The sequence below is a fragment of the Protopterus annectens genome, chromosome 4.part0 (assembly GCF_019279795.1).
Source record: "Protopterus annectens isolate FY-2018-M chromosome 4.part0, PAN1.0, whole genome shotgun sequence".
NCBI classification, from domain to species: domain Eukaryota; kingdom Metazoa; phylum Chordata; order Ceratodontiformes; family Protopteridae; genus Protopterus; species Protopterus annectens.
This window is the reverse complement of record NC_056733.1, coordinates 490,287,604-490,300,428: the sequence shown is the minus strand read 5'-3', so window position 1 is coordinate 490,300,428 and position 12,825 is coordinate 490,287,604.

Below are 12,825 nucleotides of genomic sequence, written 5' to 3'. Positions count from 1 at the left end.
CCTTTAATTATGAGATGAACCAAGTAAAAGGCTTTTCTGACTACAGCCGCTATATGATGGTCGAATGTGAGGTTGTTAGCAACCTGAGTGCCCAGGTCTCTCACCACAGGTTGTGTGATTAGGTTCATAGGTTCATAGGTAGGTACTAGGTCATTGGCCCAAGGGCCTACATAAGCCTAGCCAGCAAGTTTCCATAGCTTACGCCACCCAAGAAAGTTATTTTCCTGTGCCACTGTCCAGCAGAGACACAGAAGTGATCCCCGGGGTGTATTTGCTATTTCTCATCAACTCATCAAGATTTTTCTTGACTAGTGCTAATGAAGAACTTTGCTTGACATAGATGGGTAGCTTGTAGCTTGTTCCAAAGTATAGGAAGTCTCTGGGACAGGAATATATCCCTCCACCGTGTCCTGTTTATTGTGGTCACAGGGTTTAGGTCCCTAGAGCATGTAGCTTGGAGGGATTTCTTTAGGTGTAGCATGTCCAACAGCTCTGGGTTTGACATAGCTTTATATGTTTGGCAGAGGTAACCTCAGAGTAGGCGATATGCTACGGAGTAAAGCTGGAGTTTTTTGAGGCAGTCAGTCTAGGGCATTTGTTTGAGGCCAGTAATCCTCTTTGTGAGGTACTTCTGTGGCCTTTTCAGCTGCTGCAGATGTCTTGTGAGGTACATTCCAAAAGGGGTCTAATGAGTGACAAGTAGAGGGGAACAATGACCTCTTTTATCGTGGATGAGAACCCTTGTATGATGAGGTGTGCCATGTAGAAGAACTTCCTGACTACTGTGGCGATGTGAAGGAGAGACTACTGTCTACCTGGGTCCCAAGGTCTTTTATCATGCATTCGGTGTTAAGTAGATTGATGCCTATGTGGTAGTTCATGGGTACGGAGTTTTTACCAAAGGGGATGACACAGCACTTTTTGGCATTGAGTTTGAGGCCATGGCTCTGACACCAGGCATCTGTCTCAGTGAGGCCCTTCTGTAGGATGCCCACATCATTTGGGGACTTGACTATGGCTCCTAGTTTGCAGTCATCTGTGAACTTTGTTAGCCAGAGGCCTTCTGTGTTAGCCTGTACTTCAGAGAAGTAGATACCAAACAGGAGAGGTCCCAGGATGGAACCCTGTGGTACTCCACTTGTCATTGCTTTGAGGTCAGATTTGGAGTCTGCGACTATTACAGTTTGGGTTCTATCAGTGAGCCAGTTGGCAACCCATCTTGTGACATAGGGATTTATACCTATGTTAATGAGTTTAGCTATAATTCCAGAATGGGGGATGGTGTTGAAAGCCTTGGCGAGGTCAAGATAGGCTGTGTGAACCACCTTACCCTCATCCACAGCTTGGTGACTGCCTCAAATAAGTCAATCTGGTTCAGGATGCATGATCTGCCTTTCACAAACCTGAACTGCGTGGGATCCAGAGTTTGGAGGTTACCAATGTCTTTGTTTATGAGTTCCATGATGATACGTTCCATGGCCTTGCAGACCAGGCTCGTCAGGCTAATAGGTCACTAGTTCCCAGGATCAGTGGTGGCTCCCCCTTTGTGGAGTGGGATAACTGTTGCTGTGCGCCATTCAGTGGGCACAAAGCCTGATGTGAGGCTATTATTGAACATGGTGCTTAAGTGGGGAGCCAGTTCGTTCTGAAGTTTGTGTAAAACGCAACCCGGGATGTTGTCTGGTCCCATGGATGCTGTGTTTTTGGCTTTAGAGAGTGAAGCTTTTACCTGCGTAGTTGTGATTACAGGGACTCTGCATTCTTCCGGTATAGATATGGACCCTTTATGGGGTGAGATGGGGGTAAAGTTAGCACTGAACCTATCTGCCAGGATGTTGGCAATATCAGTTGGTTCTGTAATTTTCGTGCCTTTGTGCTGTAACTCAGAGGAGATCTGGGTGTTGCCATCTAGATTCTTGACATAGCTATAGAATGCTTTGTGGTTGTCCTTGGATTTAGTGGTGATTTTGTTTTCGTAATCAGTAGGGGCCATGTTTTTGCCGAATGGTATAATGATACATTTTTTTGCATTTAGCTTGAGGCTATGACTTTGGCATCAGTCATTAGTTGCATTGAAATCCTTTTGCAGTATGCTAACATCATTTGGGGAGTCAGTGACAGCACCCAACTTACAGTCATCCACACACTTGGTCAGCCACAGGCCTTTTGTCTTTGCCTGGACTTCTGAAAAGTAGATGCCAAACAGTAGGGGTCCCAGGACAGATCCCTGCAGAACTCCACTAGTGAAAGGTCTGCTATCGGAAGTGGAGGCACCTATTTTGACTTTGAGGGTCCTCTCAGTGAGCCAGTTGGCCACCCACCCGATAAGATAGGGATTTATGTCAAGTTGTGTCAGCTTTTCAATGATGCCCGGGTTGAGAATTGTGTCAAAGGCCTTGGCCAAGTCAAGGTAAGCTGTATGCACTGACTTTCCCTCATTCAGGGCCTTGGTGACAGTCTCAAAGAAGTCAGCCAGGTTCAACAGGCAAGATCTGCCCTTGATAACTCTGAACTGGGTGGGGTCAAGTGCTTGGAGGGTGCCTGTGTCCTTGTTTAAGAGATCCATAATAATATGCTGCATGGCTTTACAGATCAGACTTGTCAAGCTAATGGGGTGATAGTTTTCAGGGTCAGTAGTGGCACCACCTTTGCGCATGGGGATGACAATGGCAGTTCTCCACTCTGCTGGAATGAAGCCTGCACTTAAGATGTGGTTGAATAAGGTGCTCAATGGTGAAGCCAGTTCTTGCTAGAGATGGTGCAGAATGCAGCCTGGGATAGTATCAGGTCCCATGGAAGCTGTGTTCTTTGCCTTGGATAGGGCCTTTAGCACTTGATCTATGGAGATGTGAGGTGCAGGACAAGTATCAGGGATGTCGAAAGGCCTTTTGAGGGGGTCAGTGGGTGAAGTTTGAGCTGAACCTATCTGCTACCAGGTTGGCTAAGTCAACAGGATCCATGTAAGTGATACTGTATACTGTTAAGTACTAATTTGGGACAAACCTGGGCTTTGCCATGGAGGTTCCTGATGTAACTGAAGAAGGCTTTGTGGTTTCCCTTGGTTTCAGAGGCTAGTTTTGATTCATAATTGGCATTGGTGACTTTCACTAGTTATCAAATTTGCTGGTTGAGGCTAAGGTAGGAGTTTTTCCAATTTGAAATATGCTCCTTTTTATCCTTGGACAGCAGTTTCTTCCTTTTGTTGTAAAGCCTGTTGATAGAGGATATCCACCAAACAGGTTTGTGTTTCCTTGAGGAGCAGGTTTTAGTTATACTGGGTATGGGTGAGTCCATGCAGTTGTACAGTTGCTTGTATACTGCACTGACGCACTGTTCAGCATAGTTGTCTGCATCCTCTGAGGTGGGGAGGTGGTGTGAGGCTACAAATACCCTCTCTTAGGAGATTATAGTCAGCTTTTGAGAAGTTTACTTAGCTTGATTACAGTTGGGGGGAGGGGGGTTGGGAAGGATATAAACTTTGAATGAGGCAGTCCAATGATCTGATCTCACAAGGGAAGAACTTACTATGGGAGTGGCGCAGTGGTCACCCATGTTGGTGAGAACCAAGTCATCCAGAATGTTATCTCCCCTTGAGGGGGATGAGACGAGCTGTTTGAGTGCATTAGAATTGATAAAATCAAGGAATTGTTGAGTGAGTGCACTAGTGAATTAGTGCAGGAATAGTTCACCCAGTCTATGGTAGGGTACTTGAAGTAACCAAGGATCAGGGTATTAGGGGTTACCTTGATGGAGTCAAGTAGATCCAGGTAAGAGGAGTGGGTGTCCTGAGTCATGAAGGGGATCTATAGCAGGCTATAACTTGGATGGGTGTCTTGCCAACTGTCAGTTGCACCTGGAGTAGTTCCAATGCATCATGCTGGCATACCAGTCTGGAGATGTGCCTGTCCTTAATGAAGATAGAGACTCCAGCAGCCTTAGTCCTCCCAACCTCATTTTGGGGCCGAAATATGTGGAATAAGGTATAGTCTGGTAAAGCAGGGGTCCTCTCTGCAGCCCTGAATCAAGTTTCCATGACCGCACAGACATCTTCATTTTCCAGTGCAAAGAGAGCCTCCAGTGAGTGCATTTTCAGGCTAAGTCTCCTAGCATTAAGCAGCATGACCTTTAATTTGCTTTTTGACAGATCTTTTATGTTGGAAGATTTGTCTTTGGGACATTGCCTAAAAAAGCCACAATGGGGGAAGCGAGAGCCTTTGCCAGGATCTGGGTACCCAGTGGTGACAGGTTGAGGCCATCTCTGGCAAAGCATCGAGGTCTGTCGACCATGTCATCCCAGGCAGACAGATACTGGATCCCCATGGAATGACACCAGAAACTAAGCCAATTGTTGAAGTTAATTATTTTTTGTTGGCATTGTAATATCATTCTTGGTGAAGGCAGGATGTTGCTTAGGGTTAGGGTCATACTTGCCTGTGACACATACTCTGAGAGCTCAATCATAACTGTCTTCATATAGTCCAGTGAGGTACACCTCAAGTCATTCACACCAACATGGACAATGACAGAGTTGTACTTGTACTTGTTGTGGAGAGACTTAAGTGCTTGTGTGATGTGGCAGATTTTGGCACTAGACAGATAACTGACCATGACCTTCTCCTTGTTGAGCCTGGTGAGGGGGGCATCGGTGTGTCTCTCAATTGAGTCACCAATGACTAGTATGTTTGGTTTATTGTTTTGTCTTGTGGGCTGTGATGGTTTATTGTTTTGCCTTATGGGCTGTGTCTGTGAGAAACTGGTGTGTTGTCTGCTGTGTGTGATATGTTTGGTGTTGTGTGTGGTGTGTTTGTGAGTGTATTTTGGAGTTTTTATTGAGGACCTCTGCATGGGTGTATGTGTGTTGTGCTTGGCTATGTGATGTGCATGGTGTGGCATTTGTGCTGGCAAACTCCTCTTTGTCAGGAGTACTGACTGTGGGGCAAGAGAACATGGACTCCAGGTTGCTGATGTGCATGCATTTCTCACAAGTAGAAGAATTACGTGCTAAGAATAGAAGCTGTCAGTAAACATGAGGCAGTTGCTACACTGTCTCAGTATGCCCATGTTGACCAAGCTGGCCGGAGGAACTTATGGGAATTGTCCAGACATAGTGTTCTGAATGCTTGGGCGGACTTATGCAGAGAGGGTTTTTGATAAGGGTTTGTCTACAAGAGTGTAGACCACAAGAACCTTGTTAAATGTAAAGTAACTGGCCTGAAGCACAAGTGATAAAACCAAAACTAAGATGCTAGAACAACAGATAAAGTTAATCAGGCTACTAACAAGCAGTAATAAATGCAGCAGAATGAAAGCACTTGAACACTTAATGGCACACAGCAAAAATAAGGTAATAAAGTAGGAATAACACACTTACAGTAAAAGCAGCTGAATAAAGTGTACATTTTTTGTTTGTTTTTGTTTTAAGTTTTTTTTTTAAGTGGAGAGGGAGGAAACAGAAGATAGTACAAGATTAAGCAACTAAGGGGGGGGGGGGGGTAGGCATTCCCAAATGCTCTCTCTGTACTCAGTACACTGAGCTGATGAGACAGGACATGGAGGAGTGCCCAAAGTCAAAGAAGCAAGGGGGTAGTCCTACCCAAATGATTTCACTGCACTCAGATGAGTGATCAAATGAGATGGGACTGGAAGGAGAGTCCAAAATCAAATTAACAGCATGGTTGGGCAATTCCAAAGCCACCAGGTTTAAGAGTATAACAACACTTGGGTGAGAGGGTGGGAAAAATAAACACTGCAGACAATGAATGACACAGACAACAAAGCAAATATATAAATGCTGTACAGTGCAAAACAAGTGCAAAAAAAGTATACTTAGTTTGTATATCAGATGGTTATAGAATCCAGCACAACTAGGAAATTAGCTGTTCTATATCAGCTACCACTGTTGTTCCTCCATATTTACTGCATTAACACCTTGAGACAGTGATATAATTGACAAGTATATTTTTTCACAGAATACTATCCAAAGTGCTTATGGAAGCAAACCAGTGACAGTCTCATTTGAGCTACTGAATGCAGCCCAAATTAAATGATTGATTTTTTTTGCCTTGGGAAGTGAACTCTAGTTTACTAATGACTGCTAATACTCACCGACATGCCGTGCCAAGTATTGCCCAAAAGGAAAAGCAAATAAAAAAGGTATATATATATATATATATATATATATATATATATATATATATATATATATATCTATATATATATATATATATACACATATACACACACACATATATATATATATATATATATATATATATATATATATACATATATATATATATATATATATATATATATATATATATATATATATAAAACAATCACTAATTGCGGAATCTTGAAAATTAAAAATAAATAAATAAATAATAAAATAAGACATCCAACAAACTATTCTAACCTGTATGCAGGGTGCAAGCCCCCTGCACCCCCCCATACCCCTGCAACTTAAATATACCAACTCCGAGATTGCACTACAGTGGAGTGAACGGCAAAGTTCTCATTCTGCACTATATGGCAATCCCCATTCACTACTTTCGAGATTCCGTAATCTCAAGATTCTGGTCCTCGGGATTTAGAGTTTCGGTATTGTGGAACTCGAGATTCTGGGCTTTGGGATTTAGAGTCTCGGGTTTGTGGAATTTCGGTATTCCATAGTGATCCCATATATAAATATATATATATATATATATATATATATATATATATATATATATATATATATATATATAAATATATATATAAAACTGTAAACAGCAGATATGGCATTACCCTGATACATGCAATCATTCATTTAACTGTGTTTGTTACATAATTACGCGTCTTGATGAAGGGGCTACACCGGAGATTATATAAATTCATTTTTTGCACGGCATATACAAGTAACATTTACACTACTTTAAAGAAAATATATTACTAACTGGATTGTTGTTTTGGTGATATTGCAAATATTCTGGATTCATTATCCCTACTTTAGTATTCATTATGTTACTGCTTTTATTTCCTCACATGTTAATATATGTCATGTTTGTTAAATCATGCATATGAAATGTATTATTACTAATTACAACAGTTCAGGTTCAAACAAGAAAACATTAGTGTAAGCAAGCATTGTACATTCAAAATATCAAAATCTGGAATTAAACCCTGCATTGTTTTTGCTGTTACTCATCTGCTAGTAAATTCAAACATTGACCCGTAGAGATAGTTAAGTAAGATACCGCCCTCTCACCAAGCTGAGTAAAGAGAAAGCCATGGTCTGTTGCTTATCAGGGCCATAATCCACCACATTATGCATGCACTCAGGTCATTGGACCACAAGTACTAGTATGACTCAGTCATAGTCTATGTGTGTTTAAATGACTTGAGACATACCTCCCTAGACTATATGAAGAGAGACATCATGGAGCTCTTGGAATATGCATCCCATACTGGTATCAACCTAGCACTGAGCAGCATTTTACTTTCCCCAGCGATGATGCCACAATATCAACAAAAGTCAACTGACTTTAATAATAGGCTTATCTTCTTGTGACATACTAAGGGAGTGCAATATATCGCAGCATGGAAATGGTCAACAGACCATGCTGTTTTGCCAGGGATGGTCTGTACTTCTCCCCTCTAGGCTTTTGAATATTAGCTAAAACATTGCCCTGCCCCATAGTGCCTTTTTTAGGCAATGCCAAAATGAAAATACTTCCCACATAGCAAATCAAAACTAAGAAAATCTAAAGGTGTTACTGCTCAGTGCTAGGAGTGTAAACAAAAACTTCACTCCCTAGAAGATTTCTTCACCGTAGAGAATGCTGATATCTGTGCAGTCACTAAAACATGGTTTAAAGGCACAGAGAGCACACTGGCAGTGCAAGGTTATAATGCCTTACACACATATAGACCAGCAAAGACACAGACAGGGACTAAAGGTAGAAGTGTCTCAATTTACATAAAAAATAAATATACCTCAAAGCTGGTCAAGCAGGACAGTTCACTTGAGCTTCTCCATGTTCAAATCATCATAGGCAAAATCCAATACCATTTCTTTGCAATCTATAGGTCCCCAAATATGACCCAGGAAACCAATACCATGTATTTAAATTTAATGGAAACACTCACCATTCATACCAAGACCATATTCATGGGTGATCTTAATTTCCCTACTATTAATCGGGAATCATATATGACACCAAACATACAGGCACAGAGATTCCTGAATTCTGTAATCACAAACTCCCTGGATTAGATTGTCAATACACCAATAAGGGGTGCAACCATACTGGATCTAGACCTCACTAATATGGGAGAGTGCTGCACACATCCTTCTTCTCTGGTAATTTCAGACCACAAAATAGTCTACTTTGAAGTACAAATAAAACCTGGAAACACAGCTAACCCTGGCATATACAAGAAAAACTTTCCAACCAGGATCAAAAACCATCAAAATGCAAAACCAAGCAGCTGGAACAAAAAGTACAACGAGGAGCTGAATGCCAAAAACTAATCTAAGACCGATACTTACAGTAAAACACATTTAATTTGCTTTCATGTGTAACATCAGACTTCTTCAGAAACAATAATTCCATAAAAACATCTCCTTATAAGCCAAAAAACACACCTTATTAAACAATTAACCAATAAACCAATTAATTATGCTAAACATTAAACTCATAAATTGATACAAAAATACATTAATTTTCTTGGTTAAAATTTTAGCATGTTTATATAAACCAAACATATGCACATAGAATAGTGTGGTGAACCATTACTAAAAAATGTATGAAATACATATATAATATATCAGGCTTAGTAGTCTTTTGTCTCTTAGGAAACACTTGATATTTATAGTATCATTAAGACCAGGAAAAGTGTCCACCCCTAATTTTAATTGCCATAATATTTCCCTCCTCTCTAATCTATTTCTGTAGTTACCCCCTCTTAGAACCTTAGGGACTTGTTCTAAAATACTAAACATATTTTTTTTTACTAATACAAATGTGTTTTGCGTTTATATAAAGCATTTTCTTATATTTGCTTTTGATAGAGCATAAATGTTCTTTTACTCTTTTAAACTGCTTTCAGTCATGCCTATATACTAACTTCCACAGTCCGAACAAATAGCTATATAAACTATTCCTTCTGTTTTACAGTTAAAAACCCTTGTAATGGGTAAAGTCTTTTCTAAATACTTCAAATCTATCAAAGGTCCTTCAGATATAAACCTACAGATACCACAGAACTCACACTTATAAATGCCCTTATTTTTAGTGGACCTACTAATACATGAATCTATTGAACTAATATTTTGTAAAATCTTTTTAAGATTATAATGATTCTTGAAAACAAACTTAGTTTCATGACCTACTACCTCTAATAAATCTGCATTTCCCTCAATAATTTTCCAATTATTTTTAATAATGGAACAGATGTCTCTATTATCAACAGACATATCAAGAGAAAAGGTAGCTAAGAAATAGAACATATTTCTACTTCACCTTTCTTATTTATAGATTTTCTAAGAATGGGGGAAAAATCCTTTCTTTTAGTTGTAATCTCATTTGCTGTACTGATCAATATTTTTTCTTCATACCCCCTACTTAAAAACATATGTTTTATGAACACTACTTCCTTCTCAAAGATCAAATCAATAGTGGCCATCCGAGAGGCTCTAATATATTGACATCTAGGTATGTTTTTCTTTATGAAATATGGATGATTACTAGCACAATGTAAATGATTATTTACAAAAGTGGTCTTCCTATATATCTGACTATTAAAAATGCACTGTGTTGCATCCCAAGAAAGGGTAACATCTAAGTAGTTAACTGTGCTACCCACATCACCCAGCATAAACTTTAAAAAGTTCGAACTATCATTAATATTACTAACCCTGAAATATTCAAGAATTACTCTGAGGTTGACTTCCTACTATTAAGTGGTGACCTGGCAACATTTCAACCCCCATAAGCCCTGAGAACACTGCTGCCTATGTAGAACTGTTCACAGATACTCTATACAAGCATGTTAATAGCTGCATAGAGGCAGCTGTACCCACCAGGAAGAAGAACAGAACTAACTCAAAGTACAAGCCACCTTGGTGGTGGAGTCACAACATCAAAAGACTGTATAATAAAAGGAAGAAAATCATGGCAAAAATTAGGAGGTGCAGCACTCAGCAGGATAAAAGTACTCTTATTAAACTAAATAAACAATTCAGAGGAAAAATAAGTTTGCCAGAGCCAGACTTGGAGTAAATTTGGCATCCCAGGCCAAGGACAACCTCAAGGCATTCTTTAGCTATATCCACAATCTCAAAAGCTATACACAATTGTGTGCAGAGCTCATTGTAAATGGAGCCAACTATAATGAGACAGAAGATATAGTAAACCTACTGGACGACAAAGTCAGCCCCAACTTTACTCCACTCTCCCCATCAACCTTCCCTCAGAAAATACCATCAAATATAACTCACCCTGCTATCACTAGGGAAGATGTTCTTAACAGTCTTTCTAAAGCCAAGAACACTGCATCAATGGGTTCAGACAATATCTCAGGATGCCTTCTAAATAGCATGAAACATGACCTATCAGGCTGTTTGGAATTTCTATTTAACTGTAGCCTCCAAACAGGAGTTGTGCCATATAAATGGAGAGCAGCAATAGTCATCCCTCTGCACAAAGGTGGGCCATCTGCAGACCCTGGAAACTACAGACCCATACGTCTCACTAGTCTCATATGCAAAACCTTGGAAAGAATTATCATGGAAATGATCAATAATGTCATAAGAAACCTCCAGACAGTAGACCCAACTCAATTTGTTTTCATCAAGGGTAAGTCATGCCTACTCAACCAGGTGGCCTCACTCGGGAGTTGCTGACAAACTTAACAGGTTAGGTACAAACCCTTATGTCAACTCAGGGATAGCCAGCTGGCTCACAGCAGAACCCAGGAAGTTAGAACTGGGGAGTCCATGTCTACAAATTGGCAAGTAACAAGCGGAGTTCCCTCAGGGATCAGTCCTGGGACTGCTCCTTTTTGGAATTTACTTCTCTGTAGTCAAGGCCAGTGTCAATGGCCTGTGGCTGACTAAATTTGCAGATGATTGCAAATTAAGAGCTGTCATTGAATCACTCACTGACACAAATGTTCTCCAGGATGGGCTGACACAGACAAACAACTGGTGTCAGAGCCATGGACTGAAATGAAATACAAAGAAATGCATAATAGTAATATCCATTGGGAAGCCATCCACCCCTGGTAAATATCATACTGCCAACATACCCATAAGTCAGGGACTTGGGGACACATATAGACCCTCATCTAGCCTTTGATCATCACATGCCTACAATAGTGAGGAAATCATTCTATGGTGTGAAACTTATAAACAAAGGTATGTCATCTAGGTCCAACAAAGTCATTGTTCCACACACCTATCATTGAGTACAGTGCCCCCTTTGGTATGTACTTAACCAGGCATATTCAACAATTGGAACTTCCATGGAGGTTCTTCACTAATAGAATATAAGACATAAGTAGCATGTCCTATGCAGACCACCTCAAGGCCCTATCCCTATATTCTGTCTCCTACAAGCTGTCAAGGGGAGATCTATACCTGGCATACAAGGCATTGTCAGATCCCACTCTGATGGACCTCTTGCAAACGGCACCAGAATTACCCATTCTAAAGACTTAAACCTTGCCTGTAATATAAATAGGACCTTAGGAATTGACAGGTATCTGTCCTAGAGACTACCCTTTCTCTGAAACAGGCTCCCCATCCACATGAAGGAGAGTACCTCCCTAACTCAGTTCAAGTGTAACTTGGGCAATTAAATGGAGAACAAGAAACTTTAACTCTGGTTTGGCACATATGTCTCTAATGAACACAGAGAGCCTGTAAATAGTTCATCTCCTAAGGCACTGCTTGCAAATGTTTCACCTTCCAAGCCCCTGCTTACACTTATCAATGGTACCAGAGATATTGGGATGAATGGCTAGGCTTAAAAAGGCCCTTGTGGTTGTTAGCTTTGTAAACACCTATGTATCTATCAACCTATATGACATTTTTTTTTTAACAATCAGTACTAAGTATTACTGAAAATATACGTATGGAAGTGTAATTTATATTAAGAATGATTATTGCTATGATAAACGAGATTCACACAAAGTATAGTTAAGTTATTTATAATTCAACACGCAGAGTTGCATTACAGATGTCATGATACAATTTGATGGTTGCACTTCATGTTCATTTCTTATTATAAGTCTGTGACAATTGTTATTCAGACCCTCACAGTAAAAATATCTGTTAAATGTATTTGACCCTTGCATCACCTCTGCTGTTATTCACAACTTGATGCATCAACACTTTTTGAACCACCGACACATTTCATAACAGGTGTATTCTCTTCACCCAGTACTGATCAGAGTACTGACAGAAGTGCACTGGTACCAGTTTTATTTGATATACTGATGACATTCCAAACTAAATTTTTGAATCTTTGCCTTGGGAAGTGAACTATCCTTCACTGCTAGTGACCACTTGCACTCATCTATGTGCAATGCCAAGATTTGAGCAAGGGCAGAAGCCAAAACAAAAAACAAACAAAAAAAACAAAAACAAAAAGAAATATTTCCTGTGTGCTGCATTCTCAACTCTCAGGACTTCTACCATAAAAATGTGGACATTAATGACCTCTACTTTCACAAAAAAATCACCCTATTGAGATTTGCTGGTGCCCACTTGCACTCACTGATGTGCAATGCGAAGCTTTGAACAAGGGCAGAAGTCAAACCAAAAATTCTGTGTGCTGAATT